We start from the raw sequence: 8,915 nt of genomic DNA on the forward strand, positions 1-8,915 counted from the left end.
ATGGAATAGAATGAAAAGCTTCACAAATACCTTCCACATGGAAGAGAAACATAATAGTTATTAACTAACTTATTTTTTATAGGAAAATCCCTTGCTTGAAACTTTCAAGCTACTTCTAGCTCAAGTATTTAAGAAACCCACTTTAAAAACAACATGTAATGTTTGAATAACTAATGCATGCATGTATCATGATTTTGATAACCCCAATGTAGCATTGAGTCATTGTATATGTATCTATAACCCTTCGTTGTGTTGCCACTTTGAAATTTTCTCTATTTGTGTTGTAATAGTGAGGATTCATCTCCTTTTCGAGAAAACATTGAGTTGCCTCCATACTAAGTGTTGAGATGCCTCTACTCACCGAAGAAGACATGATACCTTTAGATGAAAATAAGCCTCTACTAGCTAACTATAGAAACATTGAATCGTCTTTGTACCTAAAGAATTATGAGTTGCCTTCGAGGGTGTTATATAACACGTTATACCAGCCACATGATCTTAGTAATCTAAGTGCACATTAGATTCTAAAGTGAATCGGTTAAACAAAACCCTAATCATGCTAACCAAGTGAGAAAAAATAAAAAAATTATATTCATCATATGATACATAGTATCAAAATATCAGATAATATACCTACAGCATCACAAAATAAAAGTTATAATAATACAAGGGTAAAATAGTAATTTCACATGTCAGCGACGACTTGACATTAAAAATGTAAACAATTTAAAAAGTAACTGAATATACTCATCTAAGAACTAAAATGTTAACAACAGAAAACATCATACAAGTAAAAAAACATCCAACTGACACCTCAGTTATGTAATTAGTTATATTAGAGGGTGACAGAACAAATCTCAACCGATTCAAACTTAAAATGAAGCTTTAATTAAGAAATCAAGTTTTAAACCAAACTAAATACATTCTAAAGTTTATGGACCATATTAGGACTTGAGGGACACTTAGGTCTTTAATGAGTGCAATTTTACCAATTGAGAGCTCAACAATTGGAGATTCTCTGGGAGATGCACGCAAACAACGCTTCTATGAATGAACACATTAATGCACTCTCACATGAGATGGCCACTATGCGAGCTCATTTTCCTCCTCCTGATCCTCCTACGGATGCTTGATTCTTTGTCATGCTTTAGTACTTTGAAATAGAACTTGGAGATTATTGTTTTAACATTTTGAATGACTTTGGATTGTTTTTACTTTGGTTGTTGGATATTTGAACTTATTTGATGGTTTATGGATGTTTAAACTTATATTTCTATATATTTGGTTTGGTTAAATTTATTCATTATTGCATCATTTACATCATGATTAGCTATATGACCAATTTTGTCATGTCACATTGTTTATGAATATTGATTACGAAACTAATCGCTAATGTTTCTATTGATTGTGATCTTAGCAGCCTAAAGCTTCATATTTCTAAATCAATTGGCTATTGTTTTTCAAAAACTTGTTTAAAATCATTTACGGGTCTTTTTTGTTTTAACAAAAAGGGGGAGAAGTGTTTTAAAGGGGAGAAGTATTAGAGTAAGGGGGAGTAATTTCAAACTTGATTTCAAAATCTTAAAATTACTAAAATGTTTTGTTATATCAAAAAGGGGGAGATTGTTGAAAACATTTTGATATTTCGATATAACAAATTAAGTTAAATAAATATTTCGATATAACAAATTAAGTTAAATGAATTTTAAGATTTTCCAAAAGACTTTCTACGTATATTCGATATAATTATTCGAATATCAAAATATTACTCCAAATCTTTCAAATGTCATTTTTAATCCTTACTCAAGTGTAAAATTAAGTTTTAATCTTAAAATAATTTCAAAAAAAATTTACAAAGTATTTCGAACCGTTTCAAAGCCAAAGATTCCAGATTGTCCAGAGGGAACCGATTCCCCCTAAATGGTTTGGCTCCAAGAAAAAGCAGAATGCTCGGAGGGAATCGATTCCCCTCCAAGGGGGTACCGATTTCCCCTGAACAACGGTCAAAATATTTGAATTTTACACTTAGGGAACCGATTCCCCATGAGGGGGTACCGATTCCCCCATGCTCCAAGCTGTTTTATTAATTGATTTCACACTAAAACGACTCCATTGACTCCACTAATCATCCCCAACATTTAGAATCAATTGAAGGAGTATTTAAACAAGCTTAGAAGCCATTGATCAATAACAAGAAACAACAATCAACAAGAATCAAGAGAGGATCAAAGAGAAAGCATCAAACCTCAAGTTTGAGCATTTTCAAGCCTATTTCATTCAATATTCATTTTTTCTTTCAAGAACACTTATTGTGCTCAATTGTATTATTCTCGATTGTTCTTTCTTTGTTCTATAATTGTGCAAACATCTTGCCTTGTGAGGATTTTCTTGAAAGTTTGCAAAATTTGTATTGTTCTCTTTGGGAGAGAGTGTTCTCAAGAATTTGGGGTATAATTCTTGAGGAATTTGTAAGGTTACTCTTTGTCCTCAAAGGAAAGACAAATTAGTGAATTTTTGGAAAATCCTTAGTGTGGATAGCTAAGGTAGTGGACGTAGACTTTGGTTGAGAGAGTCGAACCACTCTAAATCATTGCGCAATTACTTTCAATTTTCTACAAAAGCTTCCACCGAAATTTTTAATTTCCAATTCACCCCCCCCCCTCTTGGCCATATTCGTCGATCGATTAACTCAACAATATCTCATGATTTATAAGAATATAAAGTTACCAAAAGTGTTATTATAGCTCACTTAATCATTATCAAACAAGTGAAGATACATTTCAACATACATTCCTAGTTAAGGATCACGTATTATCTCAAAACAAATTAAGTTCAAAATAATTTTACAAATGCTTCATTTCTTTGATCACCATCAAGGGTCTTGCCTCTCAAGATCCTAAATTAGCAAGTAATGATTTGTTTCGACAGCCATTTTCGTTCGGACTTACTTATTATTATTATATTATTATTATTATATATAATTACATATTATACTACTATTATTATATATTATTATTAAATAATATTATAAAGGCCAATTTCCAAATCAGCAGCTAGGGTTTCTCACACAACTCCAGTGCCGCAACTCATCCTCAACCATCCAATTAAAGGAGATTTGATGGCCCAAATCGATCTAGAAGAAACCCTAGGGTATCATAACCCTAGGGTTATGATTTTGGTCACCGCCTCCAATGCCTCTAATACAACGTTACCACGACGTCGCCGCCTCCAACAGAAGAATCCAGAAGATGCACACCAGCCACACACGTTGCAATCCTAAGACGGCCACCGTCATAGGCCACTGACTCATCGCGATTCTCCTCTTTAACCGGTCCAAACAGAGCATCATCGAGGGCTATATAAACCATCATCGCCTGCAAGCAAAAATACACAGAGACAGCAAGCATATGTAATAGTAAAGTAACAAAATAAAACAAGCAACAGTAAGAACAGACGAAGAAAAATATGAAACAAAAGCAACAAGAGCAATAGGGAGAGATCTATTTGAAACCAATCATCACAGCAAACAAACAAAGAAGAGTTGAATGACACTTACCCTCGTCAAAGCCCAAAAGTCGTCGGAAAAGTAATTTTACTGAAGGTAAAATCTTAGATATATGATGATTAAGAGGTCTTTAGGATAAAAGGGGCTTGGATTTGTGTTTATAGGGTCGAGGGCTTTATTTTGGTGGGGTGTTGTAAATTTCGGCCACCGTGAATGGTGGCCGGCGATGGCGGCCGATGGTTGTTCTCGATTGCTTGTTGGTGATCGGCCTTCCATCGGTGGGATGTTTTAGAGAGATGTGAGAGGCTCTCTCTTTACCAAAAATGAGAAAATGAAGATATGGGGGGGGGGCAAGAGGCCTATCACATGGGGTATTTATACCCTTAGCTAAACGACGTCATTTAGCAAGGGACCTAGGGGAATTTTTCATGTGGGGTAAATTACATCCGCAAACCCCCATGGTTTTGTAAACTTCAATTATGGTCACGAAACAAGTTTTTACTCCTTTTAATTCGGCTATTCAATTTTATTTATTTTTATTTTAGTCACTATTATGTTTATATATATATTAAGGTAAAATCATATATTTAGTCCTTTATATTTTTAGTAGTTTATATTTTAGTCTTATTCATAATAAAGGGTAAATTACATAATCAGTACATAATTATAGTATTATTTCAAATTAGGTTAATTAATTTTATTATTTTAATCATTACTTATTATTATAATATTAATTATAATATCAGTATATTTTATATATTAAAATAACTTTATAATATAGTTTTAATATTAAATATCATAATATGACTATTAATATTTATATTAAGTATTATTTAGTATTATTTATTTACTATTTGTAAATAAATACAAATTTATAATTTATTGCAAAGACACTAATTAATAAATATTGGTATCAATTTTGGGCGTTATGGGGGTGATAATCCTTCCCCATACGTAACCGACTCCCGAACTCATTTTTCTGGTAAGCAGACCCTAGTTGTATTATTTTAATATTATTTTTAAGAATTTTATTAGAATAATATAACATTTTGGTGATCAATCTCACCAAATTAAAATATTTGTGGCGACTCTACAACTTGGTGTTTCATCTGATTCAAGGAGAATAAACACTCACTTTTTCGAGACTAGTTATACCGTTTGGGGTGTACTATTTGTACTCTCTATCGCCGGGCAGAGAAATGTCTCGACAGTTTGGCGAGTCCGCAGGGGAGTTTAAAAGAGAGTCCAGCCACCAATTTATTAATTATTTGTCTTTGCAGTAAATAATAATTTTTTTTTAATTTTGTTATAATTATTTTTATTATTTTACTAACTTTTGTTTTTTTATGTGTGTATAGATTTAATTTTGGGTCATTAGAATAGAATAATAGGGTATATATTACTTTATTTCTTTTTATGCTTTTCCCCACCCACTGTGCACTATATTCATGACATGAGCTAAAACACCGCTCTTATCCTGTTTAAGCGAATGAGAAACTACTCCCTCGTGTGGTTTTCACCTTCGTATGGGATAGGGGACCATTCTTTGAGCTCACACCTTATGTTTCTCGTGTAGTTTTCACCTCCGTATGGACATAAGGAAGTGTGTTCCTTCGAATTGAACTTAATTCGAAAGTCTGTAATGGACCAGGATTGAGGGTTTGGCAGTCCAAGGGGACACCAACAAAGGAGAATTCATTGACCCTTTTACTTTAGAGCCAAAACTCAGTATATAGTGAACCTAGGACTTGATTCTAGTCAAAACCTACCCCCAAATAAGTCTTGGAAGGTTCGTACACAAGGAAATGCATGTTGAGTCTTTTAGTTTATTTAGTATTGATTTATTTTTTGAATAAATGCATGCGAACTAGAAATCATGTAGTTAGGTTATTTTTCTAAAACAAAGCTTGGAACTAGAAAGCATGAGGATAGGATGTATATATAGATAGGATTTTTTATTTTTATCTATTATGTATATACATTTTATTGTGGCTTTAATTTGTTTATATTAATTTTTTCTGCTTGCATTGCATAATCATGACATAACCAGAAGGTATTGATTCGAGAGTGGTCATCAAAAATATTTTCATTATGGACAAAGGATTTCATGATCAAAAAAACTATAACACAGCCAATGAATGGCATCATGAGGGAAGATCTGAGGATATAAGAGAGCGATGTGCCCAAAGATCGTATGTCTGTTGAAGAGCAAAAGAAGATACTAGAGATAAATGAGCAAATATCCAAGATCATGGATAGGATATTTGTTTTGACCAATGAAAAAGAGACTCTTGCACAAAAAGAAAGAGAGCTCAATGAACCTAATCCTGCAATCTCATATATACAAGGGACTTTTGACCTAACCAATGTGAGAAATTCTGCACAGTTACCATCCATACCAACAATTCATGAGGAGATCCTAAGGAAATAATTGTAAAAGTTCCTAGAGATGAAAAAAAACCTTGTATTCAAAACTCATTATTGTTTAAGAGTCATTTCCCAACTTTAGAAACTCAGGATCAATCTAGTTTGGTCACTGATTATCTTGACAAGTTGATACCAAAGATAGTCAAAGGTAAGAGTAATAGTGTGGGATTCCAGAATAAAGAAAATATGTTGAAGAATGAGGCTCAAATACGTCATTTTGAAACTGAAAATGATAAACTAAGGCTAGAAATGGAAACTATGTGTGAGGATCTCTAAAGGATCAGTCAATCCTTTCAAAAGGTTCGTTTAGGAAATACCTCAGAAGAGTGGATAACAGGGGTCACTAAACTAAAAAATAATTGCAAGAAACATGAAGATCAGTGCAAGAAGTTTTTTCATGATCTACGGGTTGCAGAAGAAATGCGCGATACAACCGACATCAAGTTGGACAGATATCAAGATGAAAATTAAATTTTGAAAAAGGTCATAATCAAAATGGAGGATTCATATAATATCCATCAGTGTTGAATTGAAGTTGAACTAGAAGACATTAAAGCCAAAAATAAGAAATTGATGACGTTTTTGGATCATGTAATAGAGCTTATTGAGCACAAAGATTCCCTTACTAGGAAAAATGAACAGTATTGTTTACAAATCCAGGAATTGAAATGTAAGCTGAAGGAAAAAGATAATGTCATAAGGAAGTTGCTGCCCAAGTGAGCCATGTGGCTCGTAAACTGATTGATATAGCTGGTTTTATGCAAGAGTTAAAGCATATTGACAACTCTACACCAGAGCACGAGTGGAAATTGATTTGGCTTTTGAGGGAAATAGAGAAATTGGGAGTTAAAGTTATCCCCTATATGTAAAGTTTGTTTGATGTATTGAAACTTTTGTGTTCAATAAAAGTTGTTTTAAGATAATCACTCTCGAATGATACCTTTTTGCATACATACATTTGCATTGCACAATTTGCATTCATATTTTTACATTTTCGCATTTACATTACATTTATTTAAATGTTGCTACATACATTAATTACATGAATATGTAAATAATTCATGAAAAGTTTTGAAACAGTAAAATCGAGATCATTCATTCATATTAATGTGTCATCATCATGGAAACGATGGGATAATCGTATAAGGGATTACAATATCAGCTACAAGAGCAGTTTGATGGGTTACATCAAGATAAGAGTAATGAAACATTAGGATCTTTACAAGATGGATCAAATTAGATTATCCAAGTAATGGCAACTAAGACTGTTGATGAAGAAGAAATGACCGCTAAAGAGCAACAATGTTATCAGGTTAATGGATCGAGGATTATAATATACCCTGGGGCATCCCACTCGAACCTAAAGAATAGCCTCATTAACTATGCACAATATGAGGATGGATTCAAGAAAATGGAGGAAGCAATCAGAAATACGAAAGGTGTTAATGTCTCCCACAATGAATTAGAAGTAAAAGAACTCAGTTTGGTTCCAGATTTAGTTATTCCGCATAAACTCAATATGCATGATTTTGAGAAATATGATGGCACCAGTTGTCCCTTAATCCACCTAAGAATATTTTGAAGAAAAATGGAAGGGTACCTAAATGTTGATGATTTGTTAATTCACTCCTTCCATGATAGTCTTGTTGGGCCAGCAGTAGTATGGTACAATCATTTGGATCAAAAGCATATCAAGACTTGGGTTGATTTAGTTCATGCATTTTTGGGACAATATTGATATGTTAAAGGCTTAGCTCCAAAAAGTAAGGATCTTCAAGAAATAAGGATGAAAGCCAATGAAGGATTTAAAGATTATTCCTTAAGATGGATAGAATTGGCAGCACAAGTTCAACCTCCTATGATAAAAGAAGAGATATCATATATGTTTCATAATTCTCTTCCAGCTCCTTTTTATGAGTTAATGTTGGCAAGTTCAAAGGATGGATTTAAGTATCTTGTGACAAGTGGAGAATTGATTAAAAATGCAATCAGAGAAGGAAACTTAAAAGTCACATCCAAAAGCTCACCTGATAAAAAACCGAAAGCTGATGATGTGAATGAATCCCACATCCAGAGTCCCTGCAACCGCAAAAGAAAATGAGCAATTAGTGGTTCAGACCGACCAAAGAAAATTCCACGATCAAGAAATACTTTGGAGGTGTTCCAAATTTCTATCTCAGACCTATACCCTCATTTGATTGAAGGTCAATACATCACACTAAGGCCAACGAAAATACCACCAAACCCTTCTGCTCATAATTATGATCAGGATAGTATTTTTGATTTCCACTTAGGGGTACTTGGACATTCTACGGGGAATTGTAGGTCACTATTAAAGGAGATAGAAATGCTTGTTGATAATGAAACATTGACACGAGAATTAGCGGAACAATAGATGAAAAATTCAAGTGGGGTATCAAAGCATGATTAAGTCAATTGTCATCACATCTGATGCGTAATGGGCCATCCCAATCAAATAAGAGATCATTTCATCAGTCATGGAGCTTTATCTTATTTTTTTAGCATTTTGTTTGAACATGTTTTTGTTCCTTTCTCCTCCTTTTTGGTAATAAATAAATTTGTGTTACTTTTAAGGTTATGATCATTGAATCAATTTCACAATCTTGTAGTTCTTTGAATATTAATGGATTAAAAACAATTTCGCAATCTTGTAGTTCTTTGAATATTAATGGATTAAAAACTCTTTATGATTAGAGTTATATATCTTTGAAAAAGTATCAAGATTGAATACAAGAAAAAAAGGACCTTGACTTACCTCAGAAGAAATATACCCAAATACTACTATCCTCTTACAAATATGAGATAGCCCTCTCCAGTGTAAGGAATTAGACAAAAGGCTTGGTATTTACATATAAAAGGGTACAATCTAGTCTAAAGTAAGTTGCTGGGAATTGAAGTTTGGTAATGAGATTTTCTGACTCTCACTTAACTCATAGACTATAATTGGTTCTCCATAAAAAGT

This window comes from Hibiscus syriacus, unplaced genomic scaffold (genome assembly GCF_006381635.1).
Source record: "Hibiscus syriacus cultivar Baekdansim isolate YM2019G1 unplaced genomic scaffold, ASM638163v2 tig00002237_pilon, whole genome shotgun sequence".
NCBI classification, from domain to species: Eukaryota; Viridiplantae; Streptophyta; class Magnoliopsida; order Malvales; family Malvaceae; genus Hibiscus; species Hibiscus syriacus.